The following is a 13,027-nucleotide window of genomic DNA, read 5'->3' as shown; positions in this document are numbered from 1 at the left end:
TTGGCATGGGGAGATTGTCCTGGATTATACAGGTGGTCCCAATGTGATCACAAGGATCTTATAAAAAGGAGGCAGGAGAATGAGTCCTGCAGATGTGACAACAGAAGCAAGAAGAAGGTGGTTTTGGTTTTTTGTTTGTTTGTTTTGTTTTGTTTTGTTTTGTTTGAGACAGTATCTCACTCTGTCACCCAAGCTGGAGTGCAGTGGTGTGATCTCAGCTCTCTGCAGCCTCCACTTCTCCAGGCTCACACGATTCCCCCCACCTCAGCCTCCCAAGTAGCTGGGACCACAGGCATGCACCACTATGCTTGTCTAATTTTTTTCTATTTTTTTGAAGAGACACAGTCTCACTTTGTTGCCCAACTGGTCTCCAACTCCTGGACTAAAGAGATCCTCCTGTCTTGGCTTCCCAAAGTGCTTGGATTACAGGCATGAGCCAATGTGCCTGGACAAAGCTGACAGTTGTAAAGATGGCAGGAGGGCCCATAAGGCAAGGCATGCATGTAGCTTCTAGAAGCTGCAAAAGGAAAGGAAACAGATTCTCCCCTGGAGCCTCCAGAAGGAAACAACCTTGCTGACACATTGACTTTTTAACATCTGACCTCTAGAGTCATTAAGAGTATAAATTTGTTGTTTTAAGATTGGCCAGCCAAGGCTGCTGTGAAATTCAGATCTGTGTGTCCAGGAAACCCAGGAAAACAACTGGACTCACTTTTGCTTCGTAGGGTGCAGGAGGATGGATTTTTGCACTGGATTTGTGGCCCCACGGGCTCCCCTCCCAGCTCCATACACTAGCAATTCAGACATTGGCCAAGTTGCTTGACGTGCCTGTGCCCCACTTCCCTCCTCTGAATGGCAGGGAAGTAACACTATGCGGCAGAGTTCTGGAGAGGACTGGGTGGGATGCCGTGTGCTGAGTCCCTGGCTCGTGTCGGCCTTGGCAGTGCACCTCTTTGCATGGAATGAATCAATCCCTCTGCTGAGTCAGAACTTGCTCTCTGTTCTTGGTTGTGCCCAGAGACTGGGAACTTTCCCTCTTCTTCCTATTTGGAAGTCTAGGAAGCAGAGCTGAGCCCAGCAGACCAGAATGTGGGCAGCCTCGTTCTGGACTCAGCATCACCAGAGGACACCCAGGCTTGGCCCCGACAGTGGGGAGTTCAGCCTGGCTGGCCAAGACTGCCTGCCAGCCAGAGCCAGTACGTGGCTCTTAGCCAAAGTGCCCCACTGCCTCAGAGGCTCCACGGTCCTGCTGGCCACCTTCCATGACACTTTGATTTTAGCCTTCTGACCTCCAACACTATAAGAACAAATGTGTTGTTTTAAGGTTGGCCAGCTAAGGCTGCTGTGGCATCTGGATCCATGTGTGTCCATGAGAGTGCATGACACTGCACTCCAGCCTGGGCAATAGAGCAAGACTCTGGCTAAAAAAAATAAAAATAAAAAAATAAGAAAAACTGCTTGGTGAGTTGTAATACAGTCAAATATCTACTTCTATTGTCTGGCTTTTCTACTTCTAAAAAATTACCCAAGAGAAAGGAAAACATATGTGCCTGTTTTTAACAGCTTTACTCATCATTGTCCCAGGCTGGAAACAGTGCAAATGTTCACCAAAAGAGAAGGGAGAATGAATTGTGGTTTTCATACAACAGAGTGGCCCTCAGCAATAAAAAGGAGCTAGGCCTCAGGAAACATCAATGGGCCTCGCAACTGAGCAGAAGAAGCCAGATCCAAACAGACATATGCTGTGAAAATTCCATTCAAGTCAAGTTGAACAACAGGCCAGAATGGCATTACCCTTGGGGGTCTCTGACTGGGACGGGCACGAAGGAGACTTCGAGAGCCTGGAAATGTTCTGGATCTGGTTCTGGGTGGTGGTTGCACAGCTGTTTATATCCATTAACAACAGGCTGAGGCTGGGTGCAGTGGCTGACACCTGTAATTCAGCACTTTGGGAGACTGAGGCAGGAGGATTGCTTGAGCCCAGGAGTTCGAGACCAGCCTGGGCAGCATAGTGAGACACCATTTCTACTAAAAATCAAAAAAATTAGTGGGGCATGGTGGTGCATGCCTGTAGTCCCAGCTACAGGGAGACTGAGGCAGGAGGATTGCTTCAGCCTGGGAGGTGGAGGCCATAGTGAGCTATGATCACACCACTGCACTCCAGGTTGGGTGACAGAGCAAGACCCTGCCTCAAAACAAAACAAAACTCAACAGAAAACCAGGATCTGTACATTTTACTCTACCTAGACAATATCTCCATAAAATACTGCTATAAGAAAAACATCTCCCAGAGCCCAGGGAGACACAGGTACAGCTCAGAGTTCTAGCAAATCAACACGTTAGCATCAACTTGAGCCTTGGAGGTGAGTCACAGGTAAGCAGCCCACTAGTGAGTCCAGCCCATAAAGGAGGGTCCTCTGCTCCACACTCTGCCTGGATGTGCCCCAGTCATACTCACTGGCCATCAAAAGTTCAATGGCTAAACAATATGTACAAAACACATAAAATAGGCTGGGTACAGTGGCTCACACCTGTAATCCCAGCACTTTGGGAGACCGAGGCATGTGGATCAGCTGAGGTCAGGAGTTCAAGACCAGCCTGGCCCATCTCTACTAAAAATACAAAAATTAGCTAGGCACAGTGGCACACGCCTGTAATTCCAGCTACTCGGGAGGCTGAGGCAGGAGAATCACTTGAACCCGGGAGGTGGAGGTTGCAGTGAGCCGAGATTGCACCACTGCACTCCAGCCTGGGTGATGGAGCGAGACTCTGTCTCAAGCTCTGATCCATGCTTTAACATGGATGAAACCTTGAAAACATTATGCTAAGTGAAATAAAGACAGCCACAAAAGGACAAATGTTGTATGATCCCACTTACATGAGGTATCTAGAATGGGCAAATTCTTAGGGACAAAGTAAAATAGAGGTCAGTAGCAGCTAGGGAGAGGGGAAATGAAGAGTTATTGTTTAGTGGCTATAGTTTGTTTTTTGTGGCGCAAAGAAAAGATTTTCAAATAAATAGTGGTGGTGAGTACACAACATTGTCAATATACTTGGTGCCACTGAATTGTACACTTCAAAATGGTTATAAAGATAAATTTTATGTTAATGTATATTTTATATCACAACTTTTTTTTTTGAGACAGTCTTGCTATGTTGCCCAGGCTGGAGTGCAGCGGCACAGTCTTGACTCACTGCAACATCTGCCTCCAGGGTTCAAGCAATTCTGGTGCCTCAGCCTCCTGAGTCGCTGGGATTACAGGCACCTGCCACCAGGCCTGGCTAAGTTTTGTATTTTTCTTAGTAGAGACAGAGTTTCACCATGTTGGCCAGGCTGGTTTCAAACTCCTGAACTCAGGTGATCCGGCTGCCTCAGCCTGCCAAAGTGCATGAGCCACTGTGCCAGACCTTATCACAATTTTTTTTTTTTTTTTTTTTAAGAGATGGAGTCTCGCTCTGTCTCCCAGGCTGGAGTGCAGTGGCGCAATCTTGGTTCACTGCAACCTCCGCCTCCCAGATTCAAGCTATTCTTTTACCTCAGCCTCCTGATCAGCTGGAACTACATGTGCATGCCGCCATGCTTCACTAACTTTTTTTGTATTTTAGTAGAGAAGGGGTTTCACCGTGTTGCACAGGCTGGTCTCGATCTCCTTAGCTCAGGCAATCCGCCTGCCTCGGCCTCCCATAGTGCTAGGATTACAGGCATGAGCCACCACACCCGGCCTATCAGAACTTTTTAAAAGTGAAAAGTTATTCACATATAAATATTCCTCACATTTGTATCTACATTATTAAAAACCGCAAACCAACTGAAGTATAAATGGGGGAACAGCTTAACACACATCAGTAAGACTGAAACTTGTTTATGCTAAGACAGAAAATACAAAATAATGTTTGCTAGGAGAATAACTATTAAATACATGCCAATTGGCCCAGTGTGGTGGCTCATGCCCTGTAATGCCAGCACTTTGGGAGGCCGAGGCAGGTGGATCACATGAGATCAAGTGTTCGAGACCAGCCTGGCCAACATGGTGAAACCCTGTCTCTACCAAAAATACAAAAATTAGCTGGGCATGGTACTGGGTGTCTGTAGTCCTAGCTACTGGGGAGGCTGAGGCAGGAGAATTGCTTGAACTCAGGAGGTGGAGGTTCCAGTGAGGTGAGATGGTGCCACTGCACTCCAGCCTGGGCAACAGAGAGACACTCCATCTCAAAAAAAAAAAAAAAAAAAAGTCTATTGCCCAGATCAACAAACTAATTTTGTGCCAACTGTTTTAATGAAGATAAAATAAATGAAATAAACTACTAAATTAAGTGTGAAGGAGCAGAAAATCTATTAATTTGGTAATTTTATTAAGAATGATGATAGCTAATATTCATGGAGAGCTTGTTATAAGCCACATCCTATCCTAAATGTCTTACTTGTTTTAACTTCATCCTCCCAACACTTCTATGAGATTGATTCTAAAATTCTCTTCACTTAGAAAAAACTGGGGCCTAGAGAGGAGATTTCTCTATAACAAGTGATGCTGTTTGGTAGCATTTTGCCCCTAGTAGAGCTTCTTTCAAAATTGGGGTCAATCTTCTCAAACCGCTTTGCTGCTTTATCAACTAAGTTTCTACACACTTCTGAATCCTTTGTTGTCATTTCAACAATGTTTACGGCATCTTTACCAGTAGAATCCATCTCAAGAAACCACTTTCTTTGCTCATCTATTAAAATCAACTCCTCACCTGTTCATATTTTATCATGAGATTGTTGCAATTTGGTCACATCTTCAGGCTCCACTTCTAATTCTGGTTCTCTTGCGAGTTCTGCCACATCTGCCATTACTTTCTCCACTGAAGGCTTGAACCCCTCAAAGTCATCCAGGGTGGTTGGAATCAATTCTTCCAAACTCCTGTTAATGTTGCTATTCTGATCTGCTCATGAATATTCTTAATGGCATCTAGAATGGTGACTCCTTTCCACAAGGCTGTCAATTTACTTTGCACAGATCCATCAGAAGAATCACTACCTGTGGCAGCTTTAGCCTTACAAAATGTATTTCTTAACTAATAAGTCTTGAAAGTCAAAATCCCTCCTTGAACCATGGGCTTCAGAATGCATATTGTGTTGGCAGGCATGAAAACAATATTCCTCTCCTTGTACATCTCCATCAGGGCTCTTGCAGAACCAGGTGCATTGTCAAAAAGAAATAATATTTTGAAATAATTCTCTTTTCTGAGCAATAGGTTTCCACAGTGGGCTTAAAATATTCAGTAAATTATACTGTAAACAGATATCTTCCAGGCTTTGTTGTTAAATTTACAGAGCACAGGCAGAGTAGATTGAACATAATTCTTAAGGGCCCTAGCATTTCTGGGATGGTAAACAAACAATGGCTTCAATTTAAAGTCACCAGCTATCCTAGCCCCCTAAGAAGATAGTCAGTTGTCCTTTGAAGCTTTGAAGCCAGGCACTGACTTCTGCTCTCTAGGAGGAAAGTCCTAAATGGCATCTTCTTCCATCAAAAGGCTGTTTCTTCTACATTGAACATCTGTTGCTTAGTGGACCTGCCTTTATCAATGATCTTAGCTAGATCTTCTGAATAACTTGCTGCAGCTTCTACATCAGCACTTGCTGCTTCAAACTTGCACTTTTTATTTATTCATTTATTTACTTATTTTGAGATGGAGTCTCTCTCTGTCACTGAGGCTGGAGTACAATGGCACAATCTTGGCCATTGCCTCAGCCTCCCAAGTAGCTGGGATTACAGGCCCATGCCACCGCACCCAGCTAATTTTTGTATTTTTAGTAGAGATGGCGATTCACCATGTTGCCCAGGCTGGTCTTGAACTCCTGACCTCAGGTGATCCACCTGGCTCAGCCTCCCAAAGTGCTGGGATTACAGGCATGAGCCACTTTGCCAAGTCTAATTTTTGTATTTTTAGTAGAGACGGGGTTTCACCATGTTGGCCAGGCTGGTCTCGAACTCCTGACCTCGTGATCCCCCCACCTCAGCCTCCCAAAGTGCTGTAATTGCAGACATGAGCCACCATGCCCAGCCAACCTCACACTTTTATATTATAGAAATGACTTCTTTCCTTAAACCCCATGAACCAACCTCTGTTAGCTTCAAACTTTTCTTCAGTGGCTTCCTCACCTCTCTCAGCTTTCATAGCAGTGAAGTGAGCTAGAGCCTTGCCCTGGATTAGGCTTTGCCTTAAGGGAATGTTGTGGGTGGTTTGATCTTCTATCCAGACTGCTAAAACTTTCTCCATATCAGCAATAAGTCTGTTTTGCTTTTTTATCGTTTGTGTGTTCACTGGAGTGCACTTTTAATTTCCTTCAAGAACTTTCCCTTTGTTTTCACAGCTTGGCTAATGGGCACAAAAGGCCTAGCTTTCAGCTTAAGTCAGCTTTCGGTGTGCTTTCTTCACTGAAGGTAGTCGTTTCTGCCTTTTGATCGGAAGTGAGAATCATGCAATTATTCCTTTCACTCGAACACTCACAGGCTACTGCAAGGTTATTAATTAGCCTTATTTCAATACTGTTCTGTGTCAGGTAATAGAGAGACCTGAGGAGAATGAGCGAGCCGAGAATGGATGGTGAATGACACAGTCAGAACACACACAACTGGGAGGGTGCAGTGGCTCATGCCTGTAATCCCAACACTTTTGGGAGGCTGAAGTGGGAGGACTGCTTGAGTCCAGGAGTTGGAGACTAGCTTGGGCATATAATGAGACCTCTTCTCTACAAAAAATTTAAAAATTAGCTGAGTGTGGTAGCATGCACTTGCTGTCCCAGTTATTCAGGAGGCTGAGGTGGGAGGATGGCTTGAGCCTGGAAGGTGGTGGTTGCAGTGAGCTGAGATTATGCTACTGCACTCCAGCCTGGGTGACAGAGAAAGACCCTGTCTCAAAAAAAAAAAAAAAAAAAAGAATACAAAACAAAAAGACACATACACAAAAAATTTTCTATCAGTGATGTTGTAAACAATTACAATAGTAACATCAAAGATCACTGATCGCTATAACCGATATGATAATAATGAAAACATCTAAAACACTGTTACCGAAATGTCGCACAGAGACACGAAGTGAGCATGTGCTGTTAGAAAAACAGCACCACAAGACTTGCTTGACACAGCGTTGCCACCAACCTTCAGTTTGTAAAAAATAATATCCGCAAAGCGCAATAAAGCAAAACACAATAAAATTTAGTAGGCCCGTACATGAGATTTCTTTGTATTATTTGTTTTTCTTTGTAGAGATGGGGTCTCACTGTTACCCAGGCTGGAGTGCAGTGGGACCATCACAGCTCACTGCATCTTTGAACTCCTGGGCTTCAAGGGATCCTCCTGCCTCATCCTCCCAGGTAACTGGAATCACAGGCATGAGCTACCACACCTGGCATCTCTCTATTATCTCTTACAACTACATGCAAATCTATAATTAAAACAAAAAGTTAAACATTTATAAAGTGTTGACCAACGTACCAAATGACAATAACAAAAACCCAATTCCAATTTAGATTAAGTATAAAGCTACATACCTTAAGTATTATACAACTGTGAAGCAGCACTTAAAAATCAGATAACCAGTCTGTGGAAACACATTTCTATCTAAATAAACTCAAGGCATCAGACTACAAAGAAATGTAAAATTACAAAGCCAAGCATTTCACACAAATTGTCAGAAAGCCAGCCAGGTACACTTCATCATTTCCACTATCTGTTTTCTATAAGATCTGAAGATATAATAGCCTTTCTCTTGTATCTGCTCTCAACCATAGAGGTCAGAACTAAACTAGCTAATAAACTAGCCTGACTACTCTACTTTAGTTAGAAAATAAACTCATTATAATTTGTACTCAAAGGCAATGTTCATGAGGAACTGGAGTTGAGATGAATGCTAAGGAGAAACTTCCTATGTCATTACATATAAAGAAAATTCCTTGAAGTTGTTTGTGGCACACAGATAGAATCCTTGTTCTATGTAATGAGTGCTGGCTTAAAAGGTATGCTTTTCTGAAAATGACATTTTGACCAATTTAAATCACATTTTACATGTAATAAAACCATTTTCTATTTACGTGAATCAAATCAAGTCTTGTAAAGCAAACGGTTATGCCGCCATTTATTTCCCACTTTTTGCACAAAATTGGATTTTCATAGAATAGATTTTCTTAAAAGGATAAATGCTCACTGACATTGGTCATTTTATATATTTGAGATTGACAAGGTATCCTCATATTATGGTAATTTTATAGCAATATTGTCAAAGAAAACAGTGTTTTCTGGATTCACTTGAAAATGAAACCAACCTAAAGAAAACAAAAATTATAATCCCAAATATGCTACCCTATAAAGGAAGGGGTTTTTCTTCCCCTTGAGTCCCCTTATACATTAGTCATCTTTCTTTTATTAAAAGTCTTAAAATAGCCTCTAAAGCAGATTTCAAAATACAACATACATGAGTCTGCAGGGGTTCTACTCACGGAAGGGATCTGTAATTTATAGGAAGATGATGCTGACACTAGCTTAACCACGCATTTAGCACACCACAGTTACAGTGAATCACACAGGAACTCCACACATATTATCTACCCCCCGTCATCGTTAGTTTACATAGTGGCTTCAACAGAGAAAAGCCAGTGATTCCTAAATGTCTTCTCAAATTATCCAGTCTCCAGGTCCTTGCTCATTTGGCTAAGACCAAATAAACAAACACCATTCATTAAACATATCCTGGACGTGTGGACAAGACAACAGAGTGACTCCATGCAGATGGCATCATCTGGTTAAAATTAAATTTAAACTTACTTTCCTTTGGGGTATAAAATATATAATCAAGTGGAATTATCCTTCATATGTAAGTACTTGATAACAGCCCTGAGGTGTTCTGTAAAGTCATCTAGAGCCTGTAATTAAGAAACAAATTCCTGTTTGTCTCCAGACCAATGTAAACTAGCTGAAAACAATAAGCTACATTTCATCACCAGTTATCGTGCTAAGGAATCACTAAAGCCATATCTAAACAATTCTCTTTTTAAAAAATAACTCATTTCCCATCAAAAAATAACTCATTTCCCCCAACACACACACTGCAAATGGCACATATTTCAAGAGTAAACATATGATTTCAAACATATATCTTAAAGCAATTTAAACCAACAAAATGTAAGAACTCAGCATAATCACTTAGATAATATCTAATTAGAATCCTCTTTCAAAACAATAGGAAAGTGAGTAAATAATAAACAAATAAATAAGAAAGCAAGTAAATGAGAAAACAAATAAGCAAGTATATAATTAATAAGTAAAAAGTTAAAATCAATCCCTTTGCAAGCTGCAATAATTGATGAGGTTGTCACTAACCAATCAGACCATTTACATCAAGCATTGTGGTGAGACAGTCTTTCACTTACAGTTAACCAGAGAGATCCTTAAGATCTATGTCTTACTTATTTCTACATTTCTTATTTAATCTCTTCAGTTATGTTAATTGAATACAATTAAGCTGCAGTGGAATACATATATACTGTTTTAGTGCTAAGAGCTTTTTATTTTACAGAGAACATTTGTAAAATACAGGAAAACAAAGATGAAAGGAGAAACCAGCTGTAACCTCTCTTCCATTAACATTGATGTGGTGGCATATTTCCTTTCAGTCTGGGTAGATGAAGGAATATCTCTATTTGCTTTTTTCATGGGTCATTTAGCACAAACATTTTCATAATCACAGCAAGTTACCGGGAGACAGAAAGTGAAGCAACTGACAGACTCAGATTCCTACTCAGTTCAAGGAAAGAATAAAAAAAAAAAGTTAAGCCATTAAGAGTGAGATATTGGAAAATCACTTTTTACTTTTTTAAAAACAAAAATAATTATTTTTAGAACAGTTTTAGACACACAGAAATATTCAGTAGAAGGTACACACTGTATACCCCTTCTCCTTCACCTGTGATTACCTCTTGCCTTAGTGTGGCACATGTGTTACAACTGATCACCCAGTACTGATACATTACTAACTAAACACCATGCTTTAGAGTTGACTCTTTGCATTGCACGGTGGTGGGGGTTTTGTCATGGATCCATCCTTGCAGTATCATACAGAAGAGTTTTATTGCCCTAAGTAGCCTGTGCTTCACCTATTCATTTTTCCTCCCTTTCCCATCCTCAACCCCTGAGAATTGCTGATCTTTTTTCTGTCTCTGTAGTTTTTTCTTTTCCAGAATGTCATATAGTTAAAATTATACAACATTTAGCCTTCACAGACTGGCTGCTTTTATGTATTTAAAGTGCCCCCACGTCTTTTCCGGGCTTGATAGCTTATTTCTTAGTATGGCTGAATAATATTCCACTGCATGGATGTACCGCCATTTGTTTATCCATTCACTTATTTAAGGACATCTTGATTGCTTCCAACTTTTGGCAATTATGAATGAAGCTTCTGTAAAGTGTTAATATACAGGCTTTTGTGTAGACATAAGTTTTCAACTCATTTAGGAAAATCACTAGGAGCATGACTGCTAGAATGTATGATAAGACCATATTTAGTTTTTCTGTTTGTTCATTTTGTTTTGTTTTCTTGAGATGGAGTCTTGCCCTGTCACCCAGGCTGGTGTATAGTGGTGTAATCTTGGCTCACTGAAACCTCCACCTCCTGGGTTCAAACATTTCTCCTGCCTCAGCCTCCTGCGTAGCTGGGATCACAGGTGCTGGCCACCATGCCCAACTAATTTATGTATTTTTAGTAGAGACGGATTTCACCATGTTGGCCAGGCTGGTCTCGAACTCCTGACCTTGTGATCTGCCACCTTGGCCTCCCAAAGTGTTGGGATTACAGGTGTGAGCCACCGTGCCCACCTGTCTGTTCATTCTTAACCGTGTCACTGGCACAGCAGACATGTTTTACTTTAATGAAGTCAATCTTGTCCATTTTCTCTTTTGTAGATGGTGTTTTTGTGTTGCATCTAAAAACTCATTGCCAAACCCAAGGTCACCTAGATTTTCCCCTATGTTATTAAACTCCTAGAAATTTTCTAGTTTTGTGTTTTTCATTTAAGTCTATGACCTGTTTTGAGTTAATTATTGGGAAAGGTGTAAGGTCAGTGTCTATATTCGTTATTCCACATGTGGTTGTCTAGTTGTTCCAGCACCATTTGTTGAAAAGACAATTTTTTCTCCATTAAATTGCCTTTGCTCCTCTGCCAAATATCAGCTGACTCTATTTGTATAGGTCTATTTCTGGGGTGCCTATTCTGTTCCATTGATCTATTTATGTCGTCTTTCACCAATACTTCACTGTCTTAATATATACAGAAGACAACATATACAAAATAGGAAGTCAACTATAAATGAGAAAAAAGTTCTTTATTTTTCTCCCCAAAGTATTTTAACCAAACATTTTGGTGTAAAAAATAAAAGTGTCAATAAATGTGCTCAAGTATAACAGAAAAAGACAGCTTACAAGAGAATGTACAGCTCAGAGTTACTACTTACTGTTCGTTAGATAAATGGTTTAAATGGACTGAAAATCCTGAAAAAGTGCTTGAATCTTAAAGAATCTATGAAATATTATGGAAGCATTTTCTAACTTGTTTCTGAAACCTCTGGAAAAAAACTCCTCATGTATTAATACAAGCTAACCTTTAGAGAAATAAAAAGAAAACTATACATTTCATGACATGTATACATTTTTCTTTCACATACTTGTAACTCAGAAAACCATGCTTTCACAAATATAATAATAGAAATACAATAATGTTAGCAATAATAACATCTGTGAAACTGTAAAGAATAAACTGGCCAGATGCTGTCTCTTACACCTGAGAACCCAGGTTCTGGTCAAGGCTTCTCTTGGTTATATGAACTCACCACATGGACCTGTCATAAGGCTCAAAAGAGATACTGTAAACAAAAGCATCTTGTAAACTGTAAAAGCCTATAGATATGTGGTTCATCTAAATCCAGGCACTTTAATGACTGATAGCTGCCCCTGCAGAACCTCCTTTCTCAATTCTTAAACAAGTTATATTTCCAAGTCCAGTTCAAAAGTTATATTCTTGGAAATCTCCACATCCCACCTGTCCACCAAGGCAGAACAAATCCATCTACACTCTAGTATTATGCTCTCATAACTCTTGGCTCTTCACCAGTTCATTTAAGGGTATAATGAGCATTTAAAAATATGTCAGGCATCATGCTACCCACTGGAGAAAAGAATCTTAAATGTGTAAGGCTTACAAAGTTTTTTTCACATACATTATCTCATTTCATACTTTAAAAATATTCTATAGGATCATAATTATTTGTTTATAATTTCTCTAACCTGAATGAATTCCCAGTGGGTAGAGACTAAGTGTGATTCATCTTTGACTCCCCAGAGTCTAGTGCAGTGCCTAACACACAAAAGACACTCATTAAGAGCTCGATAAATTAATGAATAAAGAGTAACAGACACTTGTTTGATTACTAAAATATCAGTCATGGTTAACACTGAAATAATCTTTCCACAAAGTTTTCACAGGGGAAAGGGGAAAAATACATTACATTATACAAACACATCTGGGTAGCGAAAATTCCTCCCTACTGCAGAGCATCTTCAACTCAAGTTTAACTGTTTAACAAAGCCACCTAGCAACGGAAAATGGATTTGATTTCACTCTGGACTAACAAGCTCTAAGTGAAGAACAATGAGTTTTGCATAAAAGCTCCTATGTAAAACATTCTCCTTGGTAAAACTGGACATTATTACACAAATATGAAAATAAACAATTAAACCAAAGTGCTTCTGCACAGCAAAAGAAACTATCATCAGAGTGAACAGGCAACCTACAGAATGGGAGAAAATTTTTGCAATTTAACCTTCTGACAAAGGTCTAATATCCAGAATCTACAAGGAACTTAAACAAATTTACAAGAAAAAAAAAATCAAAAAGTGGGCAAAGGATATGAACAGACACTTCTCAAAAGAAGACATTTATGTGGCAAACAAACATGAAAAAAAGCTCATCATAACTGGTCATTAGAGGAATGCA

This window comes from Pongo abelii, chromosome 19, assembly GCF_028885655.2.
Source record: "Pongo abelii isolate AG06213 chromosome 19, NHGRI_mPonAbe1-v2.0_pri, whole genome shotgun sequence".
Lineage (NCBI taxonomy): Eukaryota > Metazoa > Chordata > Mammalia > Primates > Hominidae > Pongo > Pongo abelii.
This window is presented reverse-complemented; position numbering follows the sequence as displayed.